This window comes from Prionailurus bengalensis, chromosome X (assembly GCF_016509475.1).
Source record: "Prionailurus bengalensis isolate Pbe53 chromosome X, Fcat_Pben_1.1_paternal_pri, whole genome shotgun sequence".
In the NCBI taxonomy this organism is placed as follows: Eukaryota; Metazoa; Chordata; class Mammalia; order Carnivora; family Felidae; genus Prionailurus; species Prionailurus bengalensis.
In genome coordinates this window covers 106,923,468-106,937,976 of record NC_057361.1, presented here as the reverse complement: position 1 = coordinate 106,937,976, position 14,509 = coordinate 106,923,468, and the positions used below count along the sequence as shown (strand labels likewise).

Here is a 14,509-nt window from a genome sequence, read left to right as displayed (position 1 = left end):
GATCCAACATTTTCAAAATGATAAAGCTAACTTACTTAGCTGTATACATAAGGTTCACCATATTTGGGCCTCTAATTCCTTTTCAGTTTTATCTTCCTACCAGTCTTAATAACAAACTGGAGGCTCATTATAATATGCCTGGAAATTTCTTACCTAGGCCTTTTCTCTTACTGCCCACTCTAGAATACTCCTCTTTTTCCCTTCTTCCTAATCACTGCATGCGAAATCTACTCATTCTTCAAGTCTTGGCTCAAATTTTACCTCATCTTTGAAGTTTCTCCGACTAAGTAAAAAGGAATTACTTCTATGTGTGCCCATAGCATATTGCTGGTACTCATATTCTACATTTGTGTTATTCTTCCTCACATGTTGGCTTATCATTTACATGTTTGTCACGTCTAGTTTGTGAGAGGTCCTCAAAGATTAGGGCTGTGTCTTTTTCATCTCTACCTCTACCACAGCACATGGCATAGTGACTGGCAGAGAGGAGGTACGTGGTGAATGCTTAGTGACTTGAAACTGATAGAATCCTCAGTTTTCTCCTGTGATATAAGTGGTTATAGCTTTCTTATTGTGAGCACCAACCCCATTTCTGTGAGTGGGGTCAGAAGTGCAATTTTAACCTACCCCCTTCCTGTATTGAAGCGATTAAGATGAAAAGCCCAAGTTGTTGAATCCTTAACCTTTCTCCTTGAAGCCATCAGGCACTATTTATTATAAACTTATTATAAGAACCCCTTAATTTATTGAAAAGAGAAATTTGGGAAAAACTTGAGGCAAAGTATATCTTCATCACTGCTGAGGGGAGAAGTCCAGGACAGGCAATAGGAGCCTGCAGATGGAGCCAAAGAGGTTGTTATGATATAAATTCACCTTGTCACCTGCCAAGCTTCATTTTGTTTTTATCTTCGTAACTGCCTTCCTCAGGATCAAACATATATTTCATACTTTCTATCTGTAAAATACCTCAAATAGAAGTCGTACTTTTATTTCTATGTGGTTGAGGAGATAGAATATGTACATAAGATGATAGATACCACAATATATAGCATAAGGGTTAAGAACAAAAGACTCTGGAGCCAGACTGGCTGGCTTTGAAACATCAATGCACCTTACTAGCTGAGTGATTCTGGAAAAGTTATTTTGCTTCTCTGGGATTCAGAGTGCTCATATGTATAAGTGGATAATAATAGTAGTTAACAGAAAGTTTGGTTTTAAGGGTTAAATGAGTTACTATAGAGAGAGCTCTTAGAAGTGCTTAAAATGTTAGTTGTCATTATCATGTAAGAATACAACTTAAGATAATGTGGCCCAGTGTAATAAACAAAAGCTAGAAAGTCAGATGACCTGCCTTCTAATCCTGCCACTCGCTTACCTTGGCCAATATGCATATCTTCTCTGATTCTTGGTTTCCTAACTATGAAATGAAGTATAGAGCTAAATAATATCTAAGTTTCTTCCAGTTCTAAAGTGCTAGTGTTCAGTATTGAATACAAGATTGTTCCCCAGTAAATGGCAGTTTATTAAAAAAGAAAAAATAATAAAGAATGTAATTCATATCTGCCAAGAGAAATATTTTCCTCTCCTCCTTTCATTGGCTTCTGATAATCAGAAAAAAAAAATCAAACGTGTAGCAGTTTGCTTTCATGCCTCCTATCTTGTTTTTTTTTTTTATCTGTCTTCCCATCACCATTTCATCAGTGCTCAAGAAAATGAAAGCTCTCAAAAAATAAGGATCCTTAAAGGCCACTGGTTGCGACAGCAGAGGTAATTGTCTGGTATAGAGATTCAGCTCAGTGCAGCTTTACTTATAGATCATTTCATGTAATTAAAAATGTAGTCTATCCAAGGAGGCAGCAATCTTTTTTGTGGATGGAAAGCTTTTATTAACTAACCCACTAATTGACATGAAGTTTTAAAATAACTTTCTTTTTGAGACCTGTAAAACAAGATTGAAGTGAGCTTCAATGCAGTTATCATTTGCAAAAATTTAATAGCATCCTGCTATCAGCTTTGATGAGAGAGACATGCACATCTCAATGATCCCAGGTCCTATTTTCAGTTGAGTTAGTACTCTGACAACTCTTTTTCCCTCCACCATCTCTATTCCCCACAGCAAAAATAATGTCAAAAGAGGTGTACATTTCCCTAGCATTACTACCCCTTGGCTTTTTAAACTAGAGCTGATCTGCTTATGAACCACATTCTGAGGGCTCACAAAGGCTGATGGATAGTCACTCCAGCTTGATATAGTTCCAACTTCCCTGTGCAAGGTAGTAGGAAGACTCAGAGTGAAATGACTTTCAGACAAGAAAATGACCTTTGGTTGAGAATATATTTCACCTTAAAGTTAGCATGGTGGCAAGCTATTAAAATGCTGTTTTTGTAGGTGAATAATGGACAAATACTGAAATTTCATATGGATTAACCTAATAACAACAGTTGGGCCTGGACTCAGATACACCCCTGGCTAATTGTCAGGGAAATGATCATTTGTGGCATATTAGTCTTTGGAAATATGGACAGACACTTAAAGGCAAGGTTTAATGAAATCTTTCCTAGTGTTTCTGCATAATAGTGTTATCCATTAATAGAACTTGCCTCACTTTCACAATTTTCTTCCTTAATTTTTCTTTTTTTCACTTTTCCTTTTGTTTCTCTCCTTTTCCTCTATTCTGTCACTTTTTTTTTTTTTGCACTCCTGCTGTTACTCTTGCTTTCTTAAGCAGTTAAGAGTGGAGATTGGAATTCTGCTTTCACCACTCACTTCTTATATGACTCTGGGCAAGACAGTCTTTTTCTGTTGTAGATTATCCATCTGTAAACTTGGATAATCATACTTACTTCATGAGGTTGTTGAAAAGATTATATGAGATAATATGCATAAAACATTTAGTTCTGTGCCTGGCATATGGTAAACACTTAATTTTAGTATTATTATTTTCTCCTTTCCTTCTTCCTTTCATGTTTTATTTGTGCCTCACATATTCTTCTTATTTCTTCCTGCATCTTGTTCTGATCAGTATTGAACCCCATCCCTCAGTATTGCTAGTTTTTCTCAGCCACTGGACAGCGTCAGGCAGGTAATTGACAATTTGGACTCTGATACATTCTTTAATCTCTTTCTTCTAGCCTTGCCTCCATTTGGAAGTCAAAGTGATTTTTCTAAAATGCAAATATGACCATGTAATTCTCTGCCATAAACATGCCTATGGCATATAATACTAAATCCTTATCATGGAATACAAGGCCATCCACAGTATGGTTCCTATCATCAATCAGACTTCATCTCTGCCATTGAAATAATCTATAAAAATAGGTCACATAGATGTGCTGGTTCCTCAGAAATCTGCACTGTTTTGTATTTTTTTCTGAACCATGGTGCATCTTCTCCTACTCTTCTACCTAGCAGACACTTGTACAGTCATGAAGATCTAACCACAAATCTTTCCCCAACTCCCTTACCTAGATTTGATTCTTCTTTCTGCTTACTTTCACAGAATTTTATGCAAATTACTATTACAATGCCTATCATACTCTTAGTAAGGATCTCCCTCTATAGATTGTGAGCCCTTAGGGACAAATCTCTGTTTTACTCCTCTTTATTATTTCTGACTCCTAAAACTGAGCCTGTCGCTCAGCAAAGAAACATATTCTATTTCTAAAAATGGTCTTCTACCAGTCTGGATAAAATTTATATTTGGAGTTTCTGTCCAGTTAGCTGATGTGGTTTTAAGTCAACTCTCATGTCTTTGCCTAGTTGCAGACAACCCCACAAAAAAGTTGCATAATGATTCTTACTGAATATCTTTGATAATGGGAAAATAATTCTAATATATACAGGACTGTACTATGTGAAGATCGGGGGTAGACAAGGATGATTTTTTATTTTATTTTATAAAAAAAATTTGATGTGTTTATTTATTTTTAAGTAAGCTCTATACCCTATGTGGGGTTTGAACTTACAACCCCAAGATCAAGAGTCACATGCTCTACTGACTGAGCCAGCCAGGTCCCCCAAGGATGATCTTTTTGCCCTTTTAAAAAATGTTCATTTATTTATTTTGAGAGAGAGAGTAAGATCATGCGAGGAGGGAGGAGGGGCCGAGAGAGAGGGAGAGAGAAAATCCCAAGCAGACTCCAAACCCAGTGCAGAGCCTGACACGGGGCTTGATCTCACAACCATGAGATCATGATCTGAGCCAAAATCAAGAGTTGGGTGCTTAACTGACTAAGCCACCAAGGCACCCCTAATTTCATTTTTATTTAGTTTTAGGGTTCTGTTTTTAACAAGCCATAGAGTTAGTATGTCTTATGAAGTGCTTGAAAATTTTGGCCAATTATTCTTTTAATTACCTTTCTTTCTGAAGTTTTCTGATAGTATAATAAAGGTTAAGAAACTTCTTGCAATTCCTATCAAAATAACAGCAGCATTCTTCACAGAACTAGAACAAACAATGTTAAAATTTGTATGGAACCAGAAAAGACCCCGAATAGCCAAAGCAATCCTGAAAAAGAAAACCAAAGCAGGAGGCATCACAATCCCGGACTTCAAGCTGTATTACAAAGCTGTAATTATCAAGACAGTATGGTACTGGCACAAGAACAGACACTCAGGTCAACAGAACAAAACAGAGAACCCAGAAATGGACCCACAAACGTATGGCCAACTAATCTTTGACAAAGCAGGAAAGAATATCCAATGGAAAAAAAGAGAGTTTCTTCAGCAAATGGTGTTGGGAAAACTGGACAAGGGACATGCAGAAAAATCAAACTGGACCACTTTCATACACAAAAATAAATTCAAAATGGGTGAAAGACCTAAACATAAGCCAAGAAGCCATCAAAACCCTAGAGGAGAAAACAGGCAACAACCTCTTTGACCTTGGCTGCAGCAATTTCTTACTTGATAGGTCTCTAGAGGCAAGGGAAACAAAAATGAACTATTGGGACCTCATCAAGATAAAAAGCTTCTGCACAGTGAAGGAAACAATCAGCAAAACTAAAAGGCAACCGATGGAATGGAAGAAGATATTTGCAAATGACATCAGATAAAGGGTTAGTATCCAAAATCTATATAGAACGTATCAAACTCAACACCCTAAAAACAAATAATCTAGTGAAGAAATGGGCAAAAGGTATGAATAGAGACTTCTCCACAGAAGACATCCAGATAGCTAACAGACACATGAAAAAATGTTCAACATCACTCATCACTCATCATCACAAATCAAAGCCACAGTGGGATACCACCTCATGCCTGTCATACTGGCTAAAAGAAACAACTCAGACAACAACAGATGTTGGCAAGTATGTAAAGAAAGATGAACCCTTTTGCACTGCTGGTGGGAATGCAGACTGTTGCTGTCACTCTGGAAAACAGTTTGGAGTTTCCTCAAAAAATTAAAACTAGAACTACCCTATGGCCCAGCAATTGCACTGCCAGGTATTTATCCAAAGGATACAGGAATGCTGTTTTGAATGGACACATGCATCCCAATGTTTATGGCAGCACTATCAATAATAGACCAAGTATGGAAAGAACCCAAATGTCCATTGACTGATTAATGGATGCAGAAGAAGTGGTGTATGTATGTATGTGTACATGCATACATACATAATGGAATACTACTCGTTGATCAAAAAGAATGGAATCTTGCCATTTGCAACAACATGGATGGAACTAGAGGGTATTATGCTAAGCGAAATAAGTCAGAGAAAGACAAATATCTTATGATTTCACTCATATGTGGGATTTGCGATAGAAAATACATGAACATAAGGGAAGGGAAGCAAAAATAATGTAAAAAAGAGAGGGAGACAAACCATAAGAGACTCTTATACAGAGAACAAACTGAGGGGTGCTGGTGGGGTATTGGGTGGGGGTATGGGATAAATGGGTGAGGGACATTCAAGAGGACAGTTGTTGCAATGAACACCAGCTGTTAAACGTATGTGATGAATCACTAAATTCTATTACCAAAATCATTATTACATTATATGTTAACTATTTTGGATTTAAATTAGAAAAAAAAAGAATCTTCTTATGTGTTTCTGATTCAGAGGAGGACATAGTGAGGGATAATATTTTGCTTTTCAGTTTTGCTCACATATTGGCTCCCTCTCAGATTTGAAGTGCTGCCCTTTTTGCATTTTGGTTTTACATCTGAATTATTACCTGGCTGGCTTGCAGATAATTTTCTGATGGAAATTAAATATAATCTCCACTCTATCAGTACTTAAGGAAACAATCCTAAGAAAAGAGAGCTGTTGCCTTTGTGTCAACAAATTTCAAAGCTGGTATACATAGAGATCCCTGGGTTTTAAAGAAAGAGTTGAATCTAGATGTGGCACTGTTGCATGTCACTGGTGCCAGTAGAAGGTGGTAAATTAGAATTAATTTCTGTAGGAAATAATGAAGAAAAGAACTGGGGACAGAAAGAAAGACTTATCTATGTCAACAGGAGGGATTACAAAATGCCCCTGGAAGTCTGAGCACTGAGACAAACAGCTAAAGGCAATGGGAGACAAATGAGAGAAAAGGAAGTACACATGTTTATTTCCTAACCAGGGAACAACGAAGGGGGAAATATGAGAAATAAGGAAATGGAAATGTAGAGGCAGAAACTGCCTGATTTCAATGTTGGCATCTAGATAAATTCTCCTAATTCAGTTAAACTATCTCCAAGATTCTTGGCACATATAGGAAACTGAGCATCCTTAAAGATTTATTCATCCCAGAGGAAGGAGAATATCATTGACTCATGGAGAATGAAATGTTGAATGAAATTCCATCTCCTCTGAGCAACTGCTGTAAATAGGCCAGGCAAATGTTTGTGGAAATGAGCTACATGTGAGAATCATAAGATCCAAGACAGTCTGTTCTATCAATAAGCTGCTGTGTGAGCTTGGGCATGTCACTTCTCTTTTTTATCTCTCCTTTTAAAATGAAGAACATTAAACTCTATATGCCTCAAGGCTTGTTGTGAGAATCAAATGAGATGGAAGTGAAAATTATGATTACAGAAGCTTCTATGACGTTACAGGGCTCAGATCCCAGAGATTTAAGCTCTATTGCCATTATCTAGAAGTGACACTTTTTCTCCATAAAGATAGCAGAAACCATCACGGATTCAGTAGCCATGGCCTCATCTCTTCATCTACAAACTGACAGCAACATTACCAATGGTGTGTATAAGATAGTTTTAAATGTTAGAAATAATGAAGCCATGCATTTCCTATGGTATTGATTATAAGAGCATTATGCAGCTCAAAGGTCAGGACTGTGTCCTCTATGTACATTCTGTATAGTTCCAGGGGAAATAAAACAGAAATAAACAAACTCAGTAGCCTTAAAGCTGTGCTAATCCCAAAAGCAAAAGTCATTACAAGCACAGAGCACCGATTGAGCTGCCTGAAGTAAGGAGAGGGGTCTAGAAATGTTTACATTGTGTTGAACAAATAAAAGAAAGCCCCTATTTTTTTTTTTTTGCATACAAAAATAGTATACTTTGGATCCAGTAGCAGTCTTCTGGAGCTGGTTTCTTGCTTCTTCTTTTTTTTTTTAATCTAGTTGAATCTTTGGAATTCCCATTTCAGAAGTTGCTGCTTTCTCTGCTAGTCCTTGGGCACAGCCATGCAGTGGGATTGAGATCCAAATGAACATTTTAGAATAGTAGGTGCAACCTCAGTGGCAGTCTCTACACATTCAAACATCTCTGGAAATAGGCTGGGATCTTCAGGGAATTTGGAGTGTCTCAAAATCCTAGTTTGGATTTTCTAAAGGAATTTAAATACCTTCCTGGGTCAGAGGGTGACAGCTGACTAGTACCTGACATATTTCCCATGACTGCAAGAGTAAGAGGATTTTGAAGTGCAATAGTGTTGTTGTTTTTTTAATTATTGTTTATTAATTTTTTTTAATTTTATTTTTAATTTTTTTAAAATTTATATCCAAATTAGTTAGCATATAGTGCAAAAATGATTTCAGAAGTAGATTTCTTAGTGCCCCTTACCCATGTAGCCCGCCCCCCTCCCACAACCCCTCCAGTAACCCTCAGTTTGTTCTCCATATTTATCAATCTCTTCTGTTTTGTACCCCTCCCTGTTTTTATATTATTTTTGTTTCCCTTCCCTTATGTTCATCTGTTTTGCTCTTAAAGTCCTCATATGAGTGAAGTCATATGATTTTTGTCTTTCTCTGACTAATTTCACTTAGCATAATACCCTCCAGTTCCATCCACGTAGTTGCAAATGCCAAGATTTCATTCTTTTTGATTGCCGAGTAATCCTCCATTGTTTGTACGTATGTATGTGTGTATATACATATACATACATATATATATACATATATACATACATACATGTGTATATATACACACATACATACACACCACATCTTCTTTATCCATTTATCCATCAATGGGCATTTGGGCTCTTTCCATACTTTGGCTATTGTTGATAGTGCTGCTATAGACATGGGGGTGCATGTATCCCTTTGAAACAGCACACCTGTATCCCATGAATAAATGCCTAGTAGTGCAACTATTGGGTTGTAGGGTAGTTCTATTTTTAGTTTTTTTGAGGAACCTCAATACTGTTTTCCAGAGTGGCTGCACCAGCTTGGATTCCTAAGAGAACATTTAAATTTTTAAGTGAACAATATATTGTTGTTGACTATAGGTTCTATGTTGTACAACAGATCTCTAGAGCTTATTTATCTTGCTTAACTGAAACGTCATGACTATTTCTCCCTTCTACAGCCCCTGGCAACCACTAATCAACATTTTTATATAGATTTTCGCTATTTATATAGATTTTCACTATTTTAGAGACCTCATATAAGTAGAACCGTGTAGGTTTTGTTTTTCTGTGATGGGCTTATTTTAGTTTATTTTCTTTTTTTCAGTTTTATTCCTTTATATGACAATCAGTGATTAGTTATTATCCACATTAACTGTAGGTTTTTAAAAGTGGTGACTGGTGTTTAGGTAACCAATGTATAGAGCTTGTTTGGTGAACCTTCATCCTTGTTACATTTTCTGCAAAACCACACATGGACACAGTATGGAACATTCCTTATTCCTTTGCCCAGACAGCTTTGTTAAACCTGGTGTCAGTGTGCACATCTGGAATTCTCATCTCCTTCATGGCAAATTTCTGGATCTTTTTGAATGACCAAGAGGCAATGCTTCTTAAACTCCACTCCATGGATCCTCTTGTGAATGTTGATGGTGTGTTCTCTGGTCACTACCTCAATGATGGCTGAATGGCCCTTCTTCTTGCTACCCTTTTTTGCAGGAGCCATTCTGCAGGCCCTGGTTGGAAAGCATGCCACATTTTCTTTGTTCATTCATATATCCATAGATGTTTTCACATCTTGGCTATTTTGAATAGTGCTACAATGAACATGAAAGTGCTAAAATGTCTTAGAGATTCTGATTTCAATTCTTTTGGATACATATCCAGAAGTGGATTACTGGCCCACAAGGAATTCTATTTTTAATTATATGAAGATCTTCCATACTCTTTTACTTAGCATTGGCACCATTTTGCATTTGCACCAACAGTGTATAAGGGTTTCAGTTTATCCCCATCCTTGCTAATGCTTCTTATCTTTTGTATTTTTTATGATAGCATCCTGACAGATGTGAGGTTATATATATATCACTGCACTTCTGATTTGCATTTCCCTCATGGTTAGTAACATTAAGTATTTTTTCATATACCTATTGGCCTTTCTATGTCTTCTTTGGAGAAATATCTATTCAAGTCCTTAGCCCATTTGTTAATTGGTTTGTTAATTGTTAATTGGTTAATTTGATTATTAGGTTTGTTTGTTTTTTGCTGCTGAGTTTTAGAAGTTCCTACATATTTTGAACATTAACCCCTTATCAAATCTGTATTTTGCTAATGTTTGTTCCCATTCCATAAGTTGCCTTTTCACTCCAGTGGTTGTTTTCTTTGCTGTACAGAGATTTTCATTTGATGTAGACCAATCTGTTTATTTTTACTTTTGTTTTTGCTTGTACTTTTTAATGTCCAATCCATGAAATCGTTGCCAAGACCAAGGTCATGAAGCTTTCACCTAGGTTTTCTTTTATGAGTTTTACAGTTTGGGGTCTTATGTTTAAATCTTTAATCCATTTTGAGTTAGTTTTTATGTATGGAGTAAGATCAGATCCAGTTTCATTCTTTTGTATATGAATATCCACTTTTTGCAATGTGATTTTTTTGAAGAGACTGTCCTTTCCCCATTGTGTATTTTTGGCGCCTTTGTCAAAGATCAGTTGACTATATATGCATGGACTTATTTCTGGGCTCTCAATTATTTTATATTGGTCTATGTGTCTGTTTTTATGCCAGCACAATACTGTTTTTATTACGATGGTTTTTTAATATATTTTTGAAATCAGGAAGTATTATGCCCCCAGCTTTGTCCTTATCTCTTAAGATTGATTTGGCTATTCATAATTTTTTGTGATTTCATATAAATTTTAGAGCTGTTTTTCTATTTTTGTAAAAAAATTTGTATTATTTATAGTGATTGCATTAGATTTGTAGATTTCTTTGAATAGTATGGATATTTTTAACAATATGAATTTTTCCAATCTATGATCACAAAATATCTTTTCATTTGTCTGTGTTTTTAATTTATTTCATCAAAGTTTTATAATCTGAATAGGTCTGTAAAAAAAAAAAACCTCCCAGTAAAGAAAAGTCCAGGACAAGATGGCCTTCTGGGTCAATTCTATTGAACATTTAAAGAATTAGTGACAATCCTTCTCACATACTTCCAAATACTGAAGAGGAGGGAACACTTCCAAACTCATTTTATGAGGCCAGCATTACCTTGATACCAAAGCCAAATAAATACACCACAAGAAAAGAAAACTACAGCTCATTATGTCTATTTAATATAGATGCAAAAATCTTCAACAAAATACTAGTAAACCAAATCCAATAGCACGTTAAAAGGATCATACACCATGATGAAATGGGATTTATCCCTGGCATGCAAGGATGTTTTAACATATGAAAATAAATTAATGTGAAGCAAAACATAAACAAAATAAAGAATAAAAATCACTTGTTTGTATTAATAGATGCAGTAAAAACATTTGGGAAAATTCATCGCCTGCTAATTGATAAGAACTCTTAACAAATTAGGAATAGAAGGAAAGTATTTCAACATAATAAAGGTCATATATAACCCCAAAGCCTATAGATACCATTATACTAAGCAAAAACTGGAAATTTTTTCTCTGAAATCAGGAACAAGACAAGGATGCCCACTCTTACCACTTGTATTTAAAATTTTATTGGAAGTCCTAGCCAGAGCAAGTAATCAAGAAAAAGAAATAAAAGTCATGCAAATTAAAATGATGAAGTAAAATTGTCCCTCTTTTTAGGTGGCATGGTCTTATATAAAGATAGCCCTAAAGACTCCATTAAAAAAAAAACTGTTAGAACTAATAAATTCAGTAAAGTTGAAGAATACAAAATGAACATACAAAAATTAGTTGCATTTTTGTACATTAACAGTAAACTAGGGGCGCCTGAGTGGCTCAGTAGGTTTAGCATCCAAGTTCCGCTCAGGTCATGATCTTGCGGTTTGTGAGTTCCCGCCCTGCATGGGGCTCTGTGCTGACAGCTTGGAGCCTGGAGCCTGCTTCGGATTCTGTGTCTCCCTCTCTCTCTGCCCCTCCCCTATTCACGCTCTGTTTCTCACTCTCTCTAAAAATAAATAAACATTAAAAAATTTTAAAAATACCCAATAAACTATCTGAGAAGGAAATTAAGAAAACAATCCCATTTACAGTAGCATCAAAAAGAATAAAATGGTAAGTAATTTTCAAATATAGTCAAAGTTTATATGTTCTGGTTTGAGTTATAGTTATAATTTTTTCTACTAAGTTTATAAGTGGATTATTGAATGTTTTGTTTTAGTTTTTGTGGTTTCTTTTACATTTTAATATTTTATCCATTTGGAGATTATCCTGATGTATGTATAATGTATGATTCCAGTTTAATTTTTGCAGATGACTATACAGTTGTCTTAGAATCATTTATTGAACAGTTTTTTCCCCATGTATTATGGCTTATTTCTAACCCTTATATTCTGTTTCGTAGCTTTATAATAACTTTGAATATATGATAGGTCTGTCCCTTACTTACTGTTATTATGTTTTCAAAAATTTTTCCCTCCCCTGGAGACTCTTGTTTGTTTAATTTTATATGAATTCTATAAACTGTCTAGTTTTCCCCACCAAAAAATGCTAACTTTATTCAAACATGTTAAATTTATAAACTAACTTAGGAGAAGTTGCAATTATGATGAAGTTAAGTATACATATCTAAAACATCTTCTATATGCAAGATTTTGGAATTTTATTTTCTCCTTATCTCCTCTAAAATGATCTATTCTTTATCTGTTCTATTTCATTTCACTTTATTTTACTCTTATGGGAGTGGAGAGGCAGGTCTTTGACAACTTTTTCAAATTCCTTAGTGGAAATCAATTTGTTTGGATTTTTCTATCTTTTCTAGTGTCAGTTTTTTTTTTTGTGGGTTTTTTTTCCTGAAATTTATTGACAAATTGGTTTCCATACAACACCCAATGCTCATCCCAAAAGGTGCCCTCCTCAATACCCATCACCCACCCTCTCCTCCCTCCCACCCCCCATCAACCCTCAGTTTGTTCTCAGTTTTTAACAGTCTCTTATGCTTTGGCTCTCTCCCATTCTAACCTCTTTTTTTTTTTTTTTCCTTCCCCTCCCCCATGGGTTCCTGGTAAGTTTCTCAGGATCCACATAAGAGTGAAACCATATGGTATCTGTCTTTCTCTGTATGGCTTATTTCACTTAGCATCACACTCTCCAGTTCCATCCACGTTGCTACAAAAGGCCATATTTCATTTTTTCTCATTGCCACGTAATATTCCATTGTGTATATAAACCACAATTTCTTTATCCATTCATCAGTTGATGGACATGTAGGCTCTTTCCATAATTTGGCTATTGTTGAGAGTGCTGCTATGAACATTGGGGTACAAGTGGCCCTATGCATCAGTGCTCCTGTATCACTTGGATAAATTCCTAGCAGTGCTATTGCTGGGTCATAGGGTAGGTCTATTTTTAATTTTCTGAGGAACCTCCACACTGCTTTCCAGAGCGGCTGCACCAATTTGCATTCCCACCAACAGTGCAAGAGGGTTCCCGTTTCTCCACATCCTCTCCAGCATCTATAGTCTCCTGATTTGTTCATTTTGGCCACTCTGACTGGCGTGAGGTGATATCTGAGTGTGGTTTTGATTTGTATTTCCCTGATAAGGAGCGACGCTGAACATCTTTTCATGTGCCTGTTGGCCATCCGGATGTCTTCTTTAGAGAAGTGTCTATTCATGTTTTCTGCCCATTTCTTCACTGGGTTATTTGTTTTTTGGGTGTGGAGTTTGGTGAGCTCTTTATAGATTTTGGATACTAGCCCTTTGTCCGATATGTCATTTGCGAATATCTTTTCCCATTCCGTTGGTTGCCTTTTAGTTTTGTTGGTTGTTTCCTTTGCTGTGCAGAAGCTTTTTATCTTCATAAGATCCCAGTAATTCACTTTTGCTTTTAATTCCCTTGCCTTTGGGGATGTGTCGAGTAAGAGATTGCTACGGCTGAGGTCAGAGAGGTCTTTGCCTGCTTTCTCCTCTAAGGTTTTGATGGTTTCCTGTCTCACATTTAGGTCCTTTATCCATTTTGAGTTTATTTTTGTGAATGGTGTGAGAAAGTGGTCTAGTTTCAACCTTCTGCATGTTGCTGTCCAGTTCTCCCAGCACCATTTGTTAAAGAGGCTGTCTTTTTTCCATTGGATGTTCTTTCCTGCTTTGTCAAAGATGAGTTGGCCATACGTTTGTGGGTCTAGTTCTGGGGTTTCTATTCTATTCCATTGGTCTATGTGTCTGTTTTGGTGCCAATACCATGCTGTCTTGATGATGACAGCTTTGTAGTAGAGGCTAAAGTCTGGGATTGTGATGCCTCCTGCTTTGGTCTTCTTCTTCAAAATTCCTTTGGCTATTCGGGGCCTTTTGTGGTTCCATATGAATTTTAGGATTGCTTGTTCTAGTTTCGAGAAGAATGCTGGTGCAATTTTGATTGGGATTGCATTGAATGTGTAGATAGCTTTGGGTAGTATTGACATTTTGACAATATTTATTTTTCCAATCCATGAGCAGGGAATGTCTTTCCATTTCTTTAAATCTTCTTCAATTTCCTTCATAAGCTTTCTATAGTTTTCAGCATACAGATCCTTTACATCTTTGGTTAGATTTATTCCTAGGTATTTTATGCTTCTTGGTGCAATTGTGAATGGGATCAGTTTCTTTATTTGTCTTTCTGTTGCTTCATTGTTAGTGTATAAGAATGCAACTGATTTCTGTACATTGATTTTGTATCCTGCAACTTTGCTGAATTCCTGTATCAGTTCTAGCAGACTTTTGGTGGAGTCTATCGGATTTTCCATG

At 36.2% G+C, this 14,509-nt stretch overlaps 1 pseudogene; it reads right to left on the bottom strand.

Annotated features, from left to right (window-relative positions):
• Nucleotides 1-8,929: 8,929 nt before the first annotated feature.
• On the bottom strand, nt 8,930-9,623 carry LOC122477485 (annotated as a pseudogene).
• Between the last annotated feature and the right edge of the window lie 4,886 nt (nt 9,624-14,509).